We start from the raw sequence: 15,054 nt of genomic DNA on the forward strand, positions 1-15,054 counted from the left end.
CCTCAGCAAAAAGAGGAGGACTGGCATGGACGTTAGCTCAGGGCTGATCTTCCTCGGGAAAAAAAAAAAAAAAGAAATTAAAACTTAGAAATATTTGAAATATTAATTCCTTTTAAAGTAAGCACATTATGTTAACATAAACAATTTTAAGAAAAATAACTTTCCTGAAACAAAACAATTCAGTGAGAGAGGTGGCACTGTTTTACATTTTTACAAATCTTATGTCTGACTTAACAGAACACAGCTGGATTCTCCTGTCTACTTCTCCATTCAATCTGTTGCAATAGGTTATTTTGATTAAACATATGAAGAAAATCCAGCCTCAAAGAGACATGTACTTGTAAAAGGAAGGATTATTTCAACAGCCTTTTACAAATAACTGTAAATATTTTTCCTTGATATTATGCTAAAACTTAACAAGTGGTAGTTTAAATGTTAGTTGTAAAGTGAAATCTGAAACCATATCAATGAACTTTCACGCTGTTACATTAAAATACACTGACCTAGGGCTGGCCCCGTGGCTTAGCGGTTCTCCGGCCATGTTGAGGCCGCATCCCATGTACAGCAACTAGAAGGATGTGCAACTATGACATACAACTATCTCCTGGGGCTTTGAGGGAAAAAAAAAAAAGGAGAAGGATTGGCAATAGATGTTAGCTCAGAACCCGTCTTCCTCAGCAAAAAGAGGAGGATTAGCACAGATGTTAGCTCAGGGCTGATCTTCCTCACCAAAAAAAAAAAAAAAAAAAAAAAATACACTGACCTAACACGCACCCTGAACAAATCTTTTACCCACGCGTGATTTTGTAACACAGTCATTTAGATAATATTGGTTCACTGATTAAGCAGATTTTCAAATATTGATACAATATCAAAAACTCTACATTCATTAATATCACCACCCATCTCACCCAAAAAGTCTTCTGTCACATTCATGGTAGCAGATTCAAATTAAGGAACATTATAATTTTCACTTGAAAACTCAAATTTTATCACTGTCAACAAACACCATCAGATGTTTTCCTTGAAGTGATAGGTTCACCTTGTTCAATTTCAAGAACTGTCTGCCAAATACCCAAGTTTCAACAACTATAGGTTGTCAGTCGTTCTTCAAGTAAAAATGGTATTCCATGAAAAAAGTGGCCAGTTTGGTGCACAAGCCAATTAATTGCACAAGCGCTTTTCCCCAAGACAACCGTCATAATTTGATAGGCAGAAGTGGTTTCTGCATATTTTCCATTCTCACTACACAGAATATTAAAACTACAGTACTCAAGAGTCAAAATTTAATGAAATGAGCAAATTTTGCTGCTTTATCAATGACAATCCTAAGTGGGAAACAAGTGGTGTTTTTGTTTTGTTTTGAACTATGAGTACATGGCAGTGAAAAATGTGATGACTACTCCTCGATTCAGGCTAAGACGCCACAGCTGTATGCACCACTCTGCTTCTGCACCGCCAGGGCAAACATCAACAGGAAGAAAACAGCAAATAACATATTAGTGTTATTATGAAAATAATTTTAACTGTGTGGACCCTGTAAAAGGTTCTTAGGGACTCCCAAGGGTCCAAGAACCACACTTGGAGAACCACTGTACTAGACAAGGGTTGGGATTAAGGGTTTGAAACTGGTATGGCTTCTCCACGATCTTCTACACATTCATTTAATAAATATTCCAGGCGCTGGCCCGGTGGCACAAGCAGTTAAGCGCGTACACTCCACTTCGGCGGCCCGGGGTTCGCAGGTTCGGATCCCGGGCGTGCACCAAGGCACCTCTTGTCAAAGCCATGCTGTGGCAACATCCCACATAAAGTAGAGGAAGATGGGCACGGATGTTAGCTCAGGGCCAATCTTCTTCGGCAAAAAAAAAACAGGAGGATTGGCATCAGACTTTATTAGCTCAGGGCTGATCTTCCTCACAAAAAAAAAAGGTTCAAATAAATAAATAAATAAATATTTCAGTCTCGATCAGCAGGCCTATATAAATAAGCCATGTTGTGAGATCAAAAGAACATAGGACTTCCTGATAAGATGACATAGTGGATTACTGCTTTCAACTGACCACACTCTTCCCCCCTTTGCTCCAAATACAATAATGACAAATAAAATATATTTTTTTATTAATTTTGAAAGAAACAGCCATGCTCAAACATAACAAATACATCTGTAGACCAAGACACAGAGCAAACATATGGAAATGAACTGATGACTCCATGAACCCACTGAGCTCCAGGACCAGAAACTAGCAAAGGTAGTCAGGAAATCAAATCATACATAAGACAATAAGACCAAAAGCAAGGCTCATAGGCAGAAACCAAACAAAATATTCCTGAAAGGAAGGTGAAAAAAACGATTATCAATAACTAGTTACTGATTACATCCAACTGTCACTTGCAGTTGTAGAAGCAAGAAAGGGTAATATACACCAAGCGTGGGTCATGCATACCTCTCACACTGCAATAATACCTCGGGACAGAACCCTGGACACAGACTGAAGGTATGGTAGAAATGAGTGAAGGCAACAAAAATAGAGCCAGGGGCAGGGAGAGGGGGACACATGGACGGCACCAAAAGAAAGGAAAAATAAATTTCTGGGGCTGGCCTGGTGGCACAAGTGGTTAAGTGCGTGCACTCCACTTCGGTGGCCCAGGGTTCGCAGGTTCGGATCCCAGGCGTGCACCCACGCACCGCTTGTTAAGCCATGGTGTGGGGGTATCCCATATAAAGTAGAGGAAGATGGCCATGGATGTTAGCTCAGGGCAAATCTTCCTCAAGAAAAAAGGGGAGGATTGGCATCAGATGTTAGCTCAGGGCTAGCCCTCCTCAAAAAAAAAAAAAAGAAAGAAAGAAAAAGAAATTTCCCACTCAAGACACAAATCATAAACTAAAATTCCCAAGTGTACTTGAAAACTGAACTAAGAAAGATGGCTAAGAAACTCATCAATATCAGAAGATGAACTCATCACCCAATAAAATGAAATATTGAAATAAGTTTAAAATAAATGTTTATGATCCTTAATGAGATAAAGAATCGATGGCCATGAAAAAATATATGAAAAGAAACAGTTAAAATGGTTATAAAAAGAATGAATTGTAAACTTTCATAAATTATGAAGAATGAAAAAAGACAGTGGTATCGCCCATTATCTGAGCACCAAATATCCAAACTCTGGATAGATTTGGTTATTAGCATGGGATACTTAAACCCATATCTGAAAGCAAAACTCAACAGATAGGATTAATTCCTAGACTGGACACAATAAACACACACACACAGTGCACTGGACAAGAAAACTGATGAATCCAACCAGAATGCAGCACAGTGAAGTAACAAAAGGGAAAGAACACAGACTTCAGAGTTGATCTAAGCCTTAGCACGCTACTACCAAATTTAAAGTCTGTGAACCTCAATTTTCTATTCTCTGAATGGACATACCATCACCTTTAGAGGGTTGCTGAAAGAAAAAACATACGCAAATAAGAAGCTCAGTGTCTCAGCAAACGGCAGGCTTGAAAAATGACTCCCTCAAGAATCTTACGATTTACAGACAGAATCAAGGCTATTAAAAAAAAAAACAAAAACAGAATTTTGCCCCTGTAATTATAAAGTAACTGTATCTACAACCCAGATAAACTCAGGAAACAATGTATTTGTGTGTTTTCTGACTTCTATGTTAGCTGAATAACTTAAGGAAATTGCCTAAACCTTGGTACCTAAGAGGGGATTAAAAGAGATGTCTTTTGGGAAGTAAACTCTCAAAGATGCTGAGATCTACAAATAAAGTTTTGGTAGTGGTTTTAAACTGTTCTTATGTAAACACTTCAAACGTTTTCTTTAAACCTCTCTGATACTGTACATTTCTCTGTCAAAAGAATTTGTAGAGGGCCGGCCCCGTGGCTTGGTGGTTAAGTGAGCGCGCTCCACTGCTGGCGATCCGGGTTCGGATCCCGGGCTCGCACCGACGCGCTGCTTCTCTGGCCATGCTGAGGCCGCGTCCCACATACAGCAACTAGAAGGATGTGCAGCTATGACATACAACTATCTACTGGGGCTTTGGGGGGAAAAAATAAATAAATAAAATCTTTAAAAAAAAAAAAAAGAATTTGTAGAAACAGTACCTCTTACTAGAAGGGGCACTTCGGTCACAAGTGACTAAGGGCAATTTCTTCTTTGTTAATTGCTCTGCAATTTTTTTTAAATATAAAGACACTGGCAATTTAACCAGCCTAAATTTAAAATTCCTTTCACTACTCATCTTTCTTAATAAAATGGCTTCCTTTTCAACTGCCAAAAGGAAAATGGAAACGAACAGAACTCAGACCTCTTAATATTTCTAATGGAATTGGGAGAGAGTTATTTAAGTAATGAAACATCCACAATTTACATGGTACCTTCACACCACAGAAAAGGCTTATCAAAAGCCAAAGTAAAACTCTCATACATAAAAAATTAAATTTCAACTTACTTCCCAGTGCCTAGGACTCAAAAGTCTTATACTACTGAATCATGTCTGGAAGTGGGAAGACAGTAGGATGATGGGACTGCACAACCAGTTTATCTTCTGAAGTCAAAGCATGTCTCCTGTTACCTTGCAGCAAGTCAGTGTGATCTGCATATCAATGCATGCCAGAAGGGCTGCAGTATCTGAAACCCATACCAACCATAAAAAGTGTTATTTTAATTAACAAGTTTGCCAACACATTATGAATTTTGCAGTTTTATTCTAGAATTCTTTTTAAACTTTTATCACAATCTAATTTTAAAGAAAATTTTAAAAGGCTAAGAACCAAGACTAAAAACTGTGCAATCCCAATTCTATTTATGTCATTCTCTAGTCAAATAACTAACTCTATAAAAGTCTTTTTGAACAGAAGAGCAATATACTAGTAGTCGATTTAGAAAAAAATAATTTCTATGAGTCAGTTTTCTACATTAGGGTCAAATTTTATAGTAGAGGGGTTAAAGAAATGCCAAATCACACAACATTACGTAACAAGAGTGCTACCTGAACTACGTTAGGTACACTTTTACTTGTAATAGTTTAAAAACTATGAAGACACAATTCTATAGAAGTGAATTACATATCCTACACTGTTGATCTTTAGATGCTTATATACTCACACAGTATAAGTTTAATATATGAAGCTCAGTTTCTTGTGTTAACGACAGGCAATACATGGTGGAAAATGCATTTAAATCTTAGGAACATATGTTGAGCATGTGCACGCACGAAAAGCTTTCAAAGTTGCTTTAAAATGTGAAAATGAGTAAGGCTCCTGTTATCCTTGATAAATGTCAGCTGTCATGCACTCATGTCCAATACATACTATTTTTCACAAAGCAGAGACCCAGAAAAGGCAATTTTGAATCCACCAGCTGCATGCAATGGTTATACACAGCAAATTCTATTCAAGGTCAGAAGTTTAGAAGTTTTCAATATCAACTTCAAAATAATGCAAGCTTTACATATTAAATATTACACAGATTCAAAAACATTTTCTTATTAAAACAGTTTTTGGAAACAAAGAATCATAAGAAAGTAATTACTCTAGGAGTTTGGCACATGAGAGACAGGGCCATTTATAACGGTGATATAAACTGGCCTATTTGTACAGCAGCTCACTTTTTAGATCATTGAGCTGATAATTAAGAAATATAATTGACCTAAATAAGCTACAAAATTAAGTATTACAAGAGCTATATTACCAATGTGATTTTTTATGTCTGTATTTTCCAAGTACAATCAAACTGTCCTTTTTATGAACCCAATGAACGATTACTAAAACCTCAGCTCCATCCATTTTCACCAAGAGCAGAAAAATGGTGATTGGATTGATAGTTTGTTGTTCATGTCAAAGATCGATCTTACAAATTTAACAGTTTTCTCTCCATATTCTGAAAGCTTCATCATTAAAGTAAACCAGCTTAACCTTTGGTCTTTGACTTCAAACAATGAAACACAACTATCAATAGGAATTTTCTTTTAAAAGCACCTCTATATTAAATTTAAAATATTTAAGCTTTTAAAATTATAAATGCATGGGCCGGCCCTGTGGCTTAGCGGTTACGTGCGTGCGCTCCGCTGCTGGCGGCCCGGGTTCGGATCCCGGGCGTGCACCAATGCACCGCTTTACCGGCTATGCTGAGGCTGCGTCCCACATACAGCGACTAGAAGGATGTGCAGCTATGACATACAACTATCTAGTGGGGCTTTGGGGGAAAAAAAATAAATAAATAAAATTATTAAAAAAAAAAATTATAAATGCATTAATATTTCCCTACATATCATCATAGAAACCATTTACCTCCACATTTTAAATATATCACTAGTCATCAGTCTTCTTTCCATAGAAGGAGACTCTTAAAAGTTTAAAACCCAAAAAGAAAATAGAAAGGGGGTGAGGGACTGAGTGCGGTCAGATTATCTCAATTAAAATAACTTTGGCTTTTCCACTTGTAACCACAGCACTTCATTAGCCCTAAATAGCAGGTCCACTGAAATTATGGCTTTCTTGGCAAGTTTTGTTTTAACTGCTATTTACAAGCTTGAGAGCAAAAATTGATTTCTGGACATACTGCTGCAAGATACCCATAAGTATCTCACAAACCTTTAACGGACAAATAAAGTGCAAATGGGTCTGGGTATGACTTTGAACTGATTTTTTTTCTTTTTTTTTTTTAAGAAAAAGTCTTGACACATGAAAAGGATACGGTGCTGGAATTAATATTAACCTTGTAATTACAGGTTGACTTCTATGACAAAGACTGAATAAGGTTTTAGAAAAATTAAGATGAGTTCAATTAATATGTTATATTGAAATCCAGAAATGTTTGAGATAAACAGCAAACCTTTTGAGGTCAGTGCCATGACAAAAGTAAAAATATTTTCCATAAAATTCCTTTATGGCATCATAGAGCTCTTAATATTTTTCAATACACCACTATATTCTTTAGCAGCTTTTGAGATGTAATTCACATACCATATACTCAAAGTATACAATTCAATGGCTTTTAGTATATTCAGAGTTGTATAACTGTCATCACAATCAATTTTAGAACATTTTCATTATCCCAAAAAGAAACCCCTTAGCTGTCACTCCCCTAATCCTCTAATCCCCCCTACCTCATCTCCCCCTACTCCACACATTCCAGGCAACGACTAATCTATTTTCTGTCTCTATGGATTTACCTATTCTGAGCAGTTCAAATAAATGGAATCACACAATATCCAGTCCTTTGTGACTGGCTTTATTCACCTAGCATAATACTTTCACATTTATCCATGTTGTAGCACATATCAGTACTTCATTTCTTTTTATTTCTGAGTAATACTTCATCGTATGGATATATCATATTTTATTTATGCATTCCTCAATTGACAGACATTTAAGTGGTTTCCACTTTTTGGCTATTATGAATAATGTTACTACAAACATTTATGCACAAGTTTTTGTGTGGTCACCTATATTCTTAAATGAGAAATCATGAGCACTAATAAATGAAAATTGATTTGATAATATATGCAAAGAAGCCTCCAAAGTTTGCTAGTAAACAGGAAAGAAGCCAGGTTTTTAAAAAAATATTTCTTTTAAAAAACTGGAAACTAGGGGCCAGGCCGGTGGTGTAGTGGTTAATTCACACACTCCACTCCAGTGGCCCAGGTCCCTGGGTTCGGTTCCCCAAGAGCAGACCTATGCACCACTCACCAAGCCATGCTGTGATGGCATCCCACATACAAAATAGAGGAAGATGGGCACAGATGTTAGCTCAGGACTAATCTTCCTTGGCAAAAAGAGCAAGATTGGCAACGGATGTTAGTTCAGGGCTGATCTTCCTCACCAAAAAAACAAACCTGGAAAGTAATTGTACAATTTTAACTATGATTAATGTGCTAAAGGCTCTAACGGAAAAAGCTAACAACATGTAAGAACAGATGGGTAATGCAAGCAGATAAACTCCAAGAAAGAATCAAAAGGGACTATTAGAAATGAAAAATACTAACAGAAATGAAAAATGCCTTTGATAGGCTCAGTTGACTGGACACAGCTGAGGAAAAAGAAAATCAGTGAGCTTAAATGTTTATCAATACCAGCTTCCAAAACTGAAATACAAAGAAAAAAAGGAAAAGGACAGAATATCCAAGAACAGTAAAACAATTACATAAAGTATAAAATACACATAATGGGGACACCATTTCTATGAAATTCAAGAAAAGGCAAAACAGGAGAGACTTAAGCAGACCAGTGGCTGCCGGGACACGACTGCACAGGGACATGAAGGAACTTTAGTGGGTGATGGAAATGTCTTATGTCCTGACTGTGGTAATGGTTACATTTGTCAAAACTCTTCAACCTGTGAATTTTAGGTTGGTGAATTTACTGTATGTAAATTACACTTAATAAAGTTGTCTCTTAAAATCAAGTACTTTAAGTTATGTAAGAAAAATGGCAGTGCATATCTAATCCTGTGATAAATATTAAATGACTGGTATGAGATAAAATCATTAGCTAACATAGGGCTATTTCAATATGAAAATTTACTTTTTCTCAATAAGTTCCACATGAAAAGTAAATTTATTACATCAGCAACTTAAAATCAAGTTTACGTTTAAAAACTTTAGGGCAATAACAATACTCTATGCAACAAGAGACATACACAAAAACGTTCACTACAAGACCATTCAAACGTCAAAAACCAGACAAAACTCTGATGTTCACCAATCCCAAATTTAAAAAATGAATTCTAATAAAGTCATACAAAAGAATACAATACAGTAGTAGCAAAAATAAATTATACAAAATGTGGTTAAATCTTACAAGCAATCAAAGTAAAAAAGAGCAAGCACATCATATTCATTATATTTTTGTAAAGCTAGAAAAACTAAACATTGTTCAGGAACACACACACATATGATTTTTAAAAAGTGATTAATTACCTCAGTTAAAGATAGCTGTTACTTCTGGGATAGAAGCAGGAGGATGAATTCATGGAGAAACACACATGGAGCAGGTACTTACAACAACCTTCTAGTACTTAAGTTCAAGTAGTGGGTCCACAAGTGTTTTCTGAAGTATACCTCCTAACTCACATATAATATATACTCTTGTTTATATAAAATATTGCATAATTCTAAGGTTAGGTAAAAAAAGTACTACGTGGACAAATACTTAATCCAACATTTGATTTAAATACTGTATTGAGTGCATTTCATTTACTACTCTCATTTAATCCCCATTACAGCCCTCTGATATACAGAATAGGGTAGCAGATGAAAGGAGAGTTCAACTTTATCCCTCTTTTACATGAGAAAACTGGGACACAGGGAGGTAAAACAACTCAAGGTCATGTATCTAGTAGGTACTGGAGGCAGAAATTAAATCCAAGTCTTTCTGATGTCACAGCCCAAGCTATTAACTATTCCCACAAAAAAAAAAAAAAAAAACCACAAACAATAAAGCTTAAGTCATAACATGAAATGTTTTACTCCTTTTTTTTCATGGCATCTCTAACTGTACTGTTTACAGCTGTTTTAACACCGCCTTCCAATAGAACTGGCCCAGCTGAAGTTCCCAATAAGAAGCTACTGTTTTCCAGGCACATTCACTAGAAATTCTTACCAGTCTTAAAGGAAAGAAAACAGTTAAGAATTATGGCCCTGGGGCGGGCCCAGTGGCACAGCGGTTAAGTGCGCGTGCTCTCATGCGGTGGCCCAGGGTTCGCAGGTTCGGATCCCAGGCGCACACCAATGTACCGCTTGTCAAGCCACGCTATGGCGGCGTCCCATATAAGTAGAGGAAGATGGGTGTTGATGTTAGCCCAGGGCGATCTTTCTAAACAGAAAAATGAGGAGGACTGGCACTGGATGTTAGCTCAGGCTATTCTTCCTCACAAAAACAAACAAACCAAAAGAAGAATTATGGCCCTTACAGTCATCACCAAGGACTGCAGGTTCTTGACCCATCCCTATACACATCTCCTTTTTTTTTTTTCTTTTTGCTAAGGAAGATTAGCCCTGAACTAACATCTGTTGCTAATCTTCCTCTTTTTTTGCTTGAGGAAGATTAGCCCTGAGCTAACATCTGTGCCAATCTTCCTCTGCTTAAATGTGGGCTGCTGCCACAGCATGGCTGACAAGTGGTGTAGGTCCGCACCCAGGATCTGAATGCCTGAACCCGGGCCGCCAAAGCAGAGCACGACGAATTCAACCACTGGGCCACAGGGCCAGCCCCCACATCTCCTTTAAAAAATAATTTAAAATATCTTCATTTTACCAATACTCTCATCTCCTAATCTGACTAATCATCAAGCATTTACAGTGAGTGGGGGAGAAGCAGCTGGTAGGGGGACTAAAAGGCTCTGTAATGAAGAAGCTAATCCATCAATCATAGAAACTTAAAGCTGGAAAGAACCTGAGATCTGTAAAACAAGCGGATTGATTGCTATGAGGAAACTGATGCCAAGCCGTGACTGTTACTACTCCCAGTTTCCACGCTAGAAAACTCTGACATCGGGTGTTTTCTAGCTTTAAATTTAACAGTTGTTATAGCTAGGCAGGTAATTGACAAAACTACCAAATGTCAATTTTCCTACATATTTAATTTGTAATTCATTTAAATTGTTTGATTTTTAAGTAATAGTTGCTTTAGAAGACTTCCATGAGTTTGATTCATATTTTAATTATAAGGCATAAAAGGAGAGTTTATAATTAAAAGTCATCTTTAAACTTTAGTAATTCAATTTCAAATTAAACTAAATAACAGAGATAAACACCGTTCTTAAAACTTAGAAGGCTATTCATATGCTAGCAATACTTTTTTAATATCTAGAAACTAAAATGTTAGTAGAATATAACTTATGGCACTTACAGGCACTTGATAATTACCCTGGCCTTGGCAATACTTTCATTTCTTTATCCAACTACATAGTGCTCTTATTTTAATTAAGATGACACAAAAATTGGTTTAAGAAATTTTCATGAAGTAAATCCATCAACATGTTAAGAGGCTATACTTCAAAGAGTTAATTTTCAAGACCACAAATGACATCACAGCCTAGGATTCCAAAAAGTCATGATTTTGAAACTTCTGTGGTTAGAGTTGAATTTTTCTGTCGAACAACCATAGACATATTTTTCACTGCTGGAAGAATGTCATATAAAAGATTAGTCCTTAAGGTATTACAGACTTCAGTGATAAATTCGTCCACTGAAAACCATTTATTAAAGCAAAAATAAGAACTTCAATTTTCTGCAATTTTACAATGTTTAAGTTAATTAAATAGTATCCCCTACCACCACCCCCACTCCTACTCATAACAGCAAAAACATTTAAAAAGATAGCAACTTACCACAAGATAAATTTCACTGAATTATAGAAAGAAAATAGTCCGAAGTTTGCAAAGACTCATGATTTAGGTTCTAATTTCAATTATATCACAAACTAGCTATATAACTTTGATAAATCCATTAGTTTTTCTTAAGCCTCTTCCTACACAGGGTTGTAAGAACAAGATGAGACATAAAAACATTTTATCGTTGAATAGCACTCAGACTGGAGATGAGAGGAAAAAAGTAACTGAACATGAACAGATATCAAAATAATCACCCAATCTAAAGAATGGAAAGAAAAAAGAATGAAGAAAAATGAACAGAGCCTTCAGGACATGTGAGAAATATCAAATGGTCTAACAAACATGTAATTGGAGCCCCAGAAGTGAGAATGAAGCAGAAAAAAATACTTGAAGAAATAACGGCCAAAACTTCCCCAAACTTGATGAAAACACCAATTTACAGATTGAAGAAGCTCAGAGAATTCCAAGAGAATAAATACAAAGAAAACCAGACCTAAGTACATCACAAACTATTTAGAATCAAACATAAAAAGAAAATTTGAGGGCCGGCCCCGTGGCTTAGCGGTTAAGTGCGTGCGCTCCGCTGCTGGCGGCCCGGGTTCGGATCCCGGGCGCGCACCGACGTACTGCTTCTCCGGCCATGCTGAGGCCGCGTCCCACATACATCAACTAGAAGGATGTGCAGCTATGACATACAACTATCTACTGGGGCTTTGGGGGGAAAAAATAAATAAATAAAATCTTAAAAAAAAAAAAAAAGAAAGAAAATTTGAAAATAGCCATAAGAAAAAAAAGACCATACATACAGAGGAACAAGGATAAAAATTACCTTTTCAGGAAAAAAACCCACAAGACACTAGAACAACATCTTTAAAGTGCTGTAATAAAAAAGTCGACCCAGAATTTTATATCCAGTGAACCAACCCTTCAAAAATTAATGTGAAATGAAGACATTTTCAGATAAATGAAAGTTGAGACAATTAGTCATAAACACTTCAGGAAATAAAAGGATATCTATCCTTCAGGCCAAGCAGAAAGACCATCAGATAAACACTATCTATAAGGATGAATGTAGAGCACCAGAAATGTCTTACTGCCAAATGGGTGGCCCTGCTTCCCTCTGATGTTTGCCTTGAAGTCTAAGATTCTCATGGAGAAGACTATACAAAGTACCTTTAAATCCTGATATTTTATGAAATAGACTCTGGGTGAGGGACTACAGAGCTAAGGTAACTTATAAAATTTTACAACCATACCAGAGGACTAAGTCAAAGTTTCTAGGTCTCGGTATATACCTAAAGCAGACGACTCCTTCAAAGCAGACTACAGAAAAGGATTAAGCAAAACAGAATTAATTACATAGGAGTGAATAAACTAGTGAAGAAATTTAACCGTAGTTATTTGTTTTAGAAAATTATTGTTATTTAATGGTATGTTTTCTGACGGGCATATGAAGAAGCCCTTTTTCTTTCTTCATCTATCTCTAGTCCTCAATTTAATAAATTACGCTTATACAAACTGAACTCATTTTAAGTGGCATCTGATTCTATCTCCTCAAATTTCAGAAAAAAAATAAAAGTAAAAACTGAGTCTACTTTTCATGTCAATAATGTTAACTGCACAGGTTTCGTAAAAATTTGCCAACCTATTTACCAAGACAATTGGACAATCAAGGCCATATCATGGACGTCATAATTGAGAATGATGCTCACAGATACGACAAGTCCATCACTAACAAACAAAGACTGCACTTTATATAAGTCAATGTCTATGAGCCTCGTACCTAGTCTTGCGTTATAGGAACCAGCCTAAAAGGTAGAAGGAAGGTTACCTCCTGGCAGGCCAGGGACTTTGTAAATTTAGGGAACCTGGAGAAGAGAGAACTTCAGTGAAAGTTACAGGTACTGGTTAAAAAGATTATACACCATGATCAGGTGGGATTTATTCCAGGGATGCAGGGATGGTTCAACATTCGCAAATCAATCAACATGATACACCACATTAATAAAATGAAGGATAAAAATCACACGATCATCTCAATAGATGCAGAGAAAGCATTTGACAAGATAGAGCATCCATTTTATGATTAAAAACTCTGAATAAAATGGGTATAGAAGGAAAGTACCTCAACATAATAAAGGCCATATATGACAAACCCACAGCTAATATCCTCCTCAATGGTGAAAAACTGAAAGCTATCCCTTCTAAGAACAGGAACCAGACAAGAATGCCCACTCTCACCACTCCTATTTAACATAGTATTGGAAGTCCTAGCCAGAGCAATCAGGCAAGAAAAAGAAATAAAAGGGATCCAAATTGGAATGGAAGAAGTGAAACTGTCACTATTTGCAGATAACATGATTTTACACACAGAAAACCCTACGGAATCCACCAAAAAACTTTTAGAAGTAATAAACGAATACGGTAAAGTTGCAGGATACAAAATCAACATAGAAAATCAGTTACATTTCTATACACTAACAACGAAGTAGCAGAAAGACAAATTAAGAATACAATCCCATTTACAACTGCAACAAAAAGAATAAAATACCTAGGAATACACTTAACCAGAGGTAAAAGAGCTGTACACTCAAAACTATAAGACATTGCTGAAAGAAATTGAAGAAGACACAAAGAAATGGAAAGATATTCCATGCTCTTGGATTGGAAGAGTTAACATAGTTAAGATGTCCATACTTCCTAAAGCAATCAATAGATTCAATGCAATCCCTATCCAAGTTCCAACAACATTTTTCACAGAAATAGAACAAAGAATCCTAAAATTTATATGGAACAACAAAAGACCCCAAATAGCTAAACGAATCCTGAGAAAAAAGAACAAAGCTGGAGGTATCACACTCTCTGATTTTAAAATATACTACAAAGCTATAGTAACCAAAACAGCATGGTACTGGCACAAAAACAGACACACAGATCAATGGAATAGAATTGAGAGCCCAGAAATAAACCCACACATCTATGGACAGCTAATCTTCGACAAAGGAGCCAAGGACACACAATGGAGAAAGGAAAGTCTCTTCAACAAATGGTGTTGGGAAAACTGGATAGCCACGTGCAAAAAAATGAAAGTAGACCATTACCTTACACCATACACAAAAATTAACTCAAAATGGATTGATTAAAGACTTGAATGTAAGACCTGAAACCATGAAACTTGTAGAAGAAAACACAGGCAGTACGCTCTTCGACATCGGTCTTAGCAACATATTTTCAAACACCATGTCTGACCAGGCAAGAGAAACAACAGAAAAAATAAACAAATGGGACTACATCAAACTAAAAAGCTTCTGCACAGCAAAGTGAACCATCAACAAAACAAAAAGGCAACCTAACAATTGGAAGACGATATTTGCAAACCATACATCTGATAAGGGGTTAATCTCCAAAATATATAAAGAACCCATGCATCTCAACAACAAAAAAACTAACAACCCAATGAAAAAATGGGCAAAAGACCTGAACAGACATTTCTCCAAAGAAGATCTACAGATGGCCAAGAGGCACACGAAAAGATGTTCAGCATCACTAACTATCAGGGCAATGCAAATCAAAACTACCATGAGGGGCCCAGCAGGTGGCACAAGCAGCTAAGTGCACGAGCTCCGCTGCAGCCGCCCGGGGATCGCCCGTTCAGACGACGCACCACTTGTCAGGCCATGCGTGGCGGCGTCCCATATAAAGT

The 15,054-nt window shown here is 36.6% G+C and overlaps 1 protein-coding gene across 12 annotated transcripts in view; it reads right to left on the reverse strand.

The window, feature by feature from the left end:
* NCOA3 (nuclear receptor coactivator 3) overlaps positions 1-15,054 on the reverse strand; it is a 126,216-nt gene that overhangs the window by 42,571 nt on the left and 68,591 nt on the right. The window contains exon 3 of one of the 12 annotated variants that reach the window (XM_087445138.1): positions 4,468-4,646. The exons of the other annotated variants lie outside the window; for them this stretch is intronic. The gene's annotated coding sequence lies outside the window, so the exon portion shown is untranslated. The remainder of the gene's footprint in view (positions 1-4,467; positions 4,647-15,054) is intronic. 12 annotated transcript variants of the gene reach the window in all.

This window comes from Ceratotherium simum, chromosome 21, assembly GCF_057802395.1.
Source record: "Ceratotherium simum simum isolate JZ-2026a chromosome 21, ASM5780239v1, whole genome shotgun sequence".
In the NCBI taxonomy this organism is placed as follows: domain Eukaryota; kingdom Metazoa; phylum Chordata; class Mammalia; order Perissodactyla; family Rhinocerotidae; genus Ceratotherium; species Ceratotherium simum.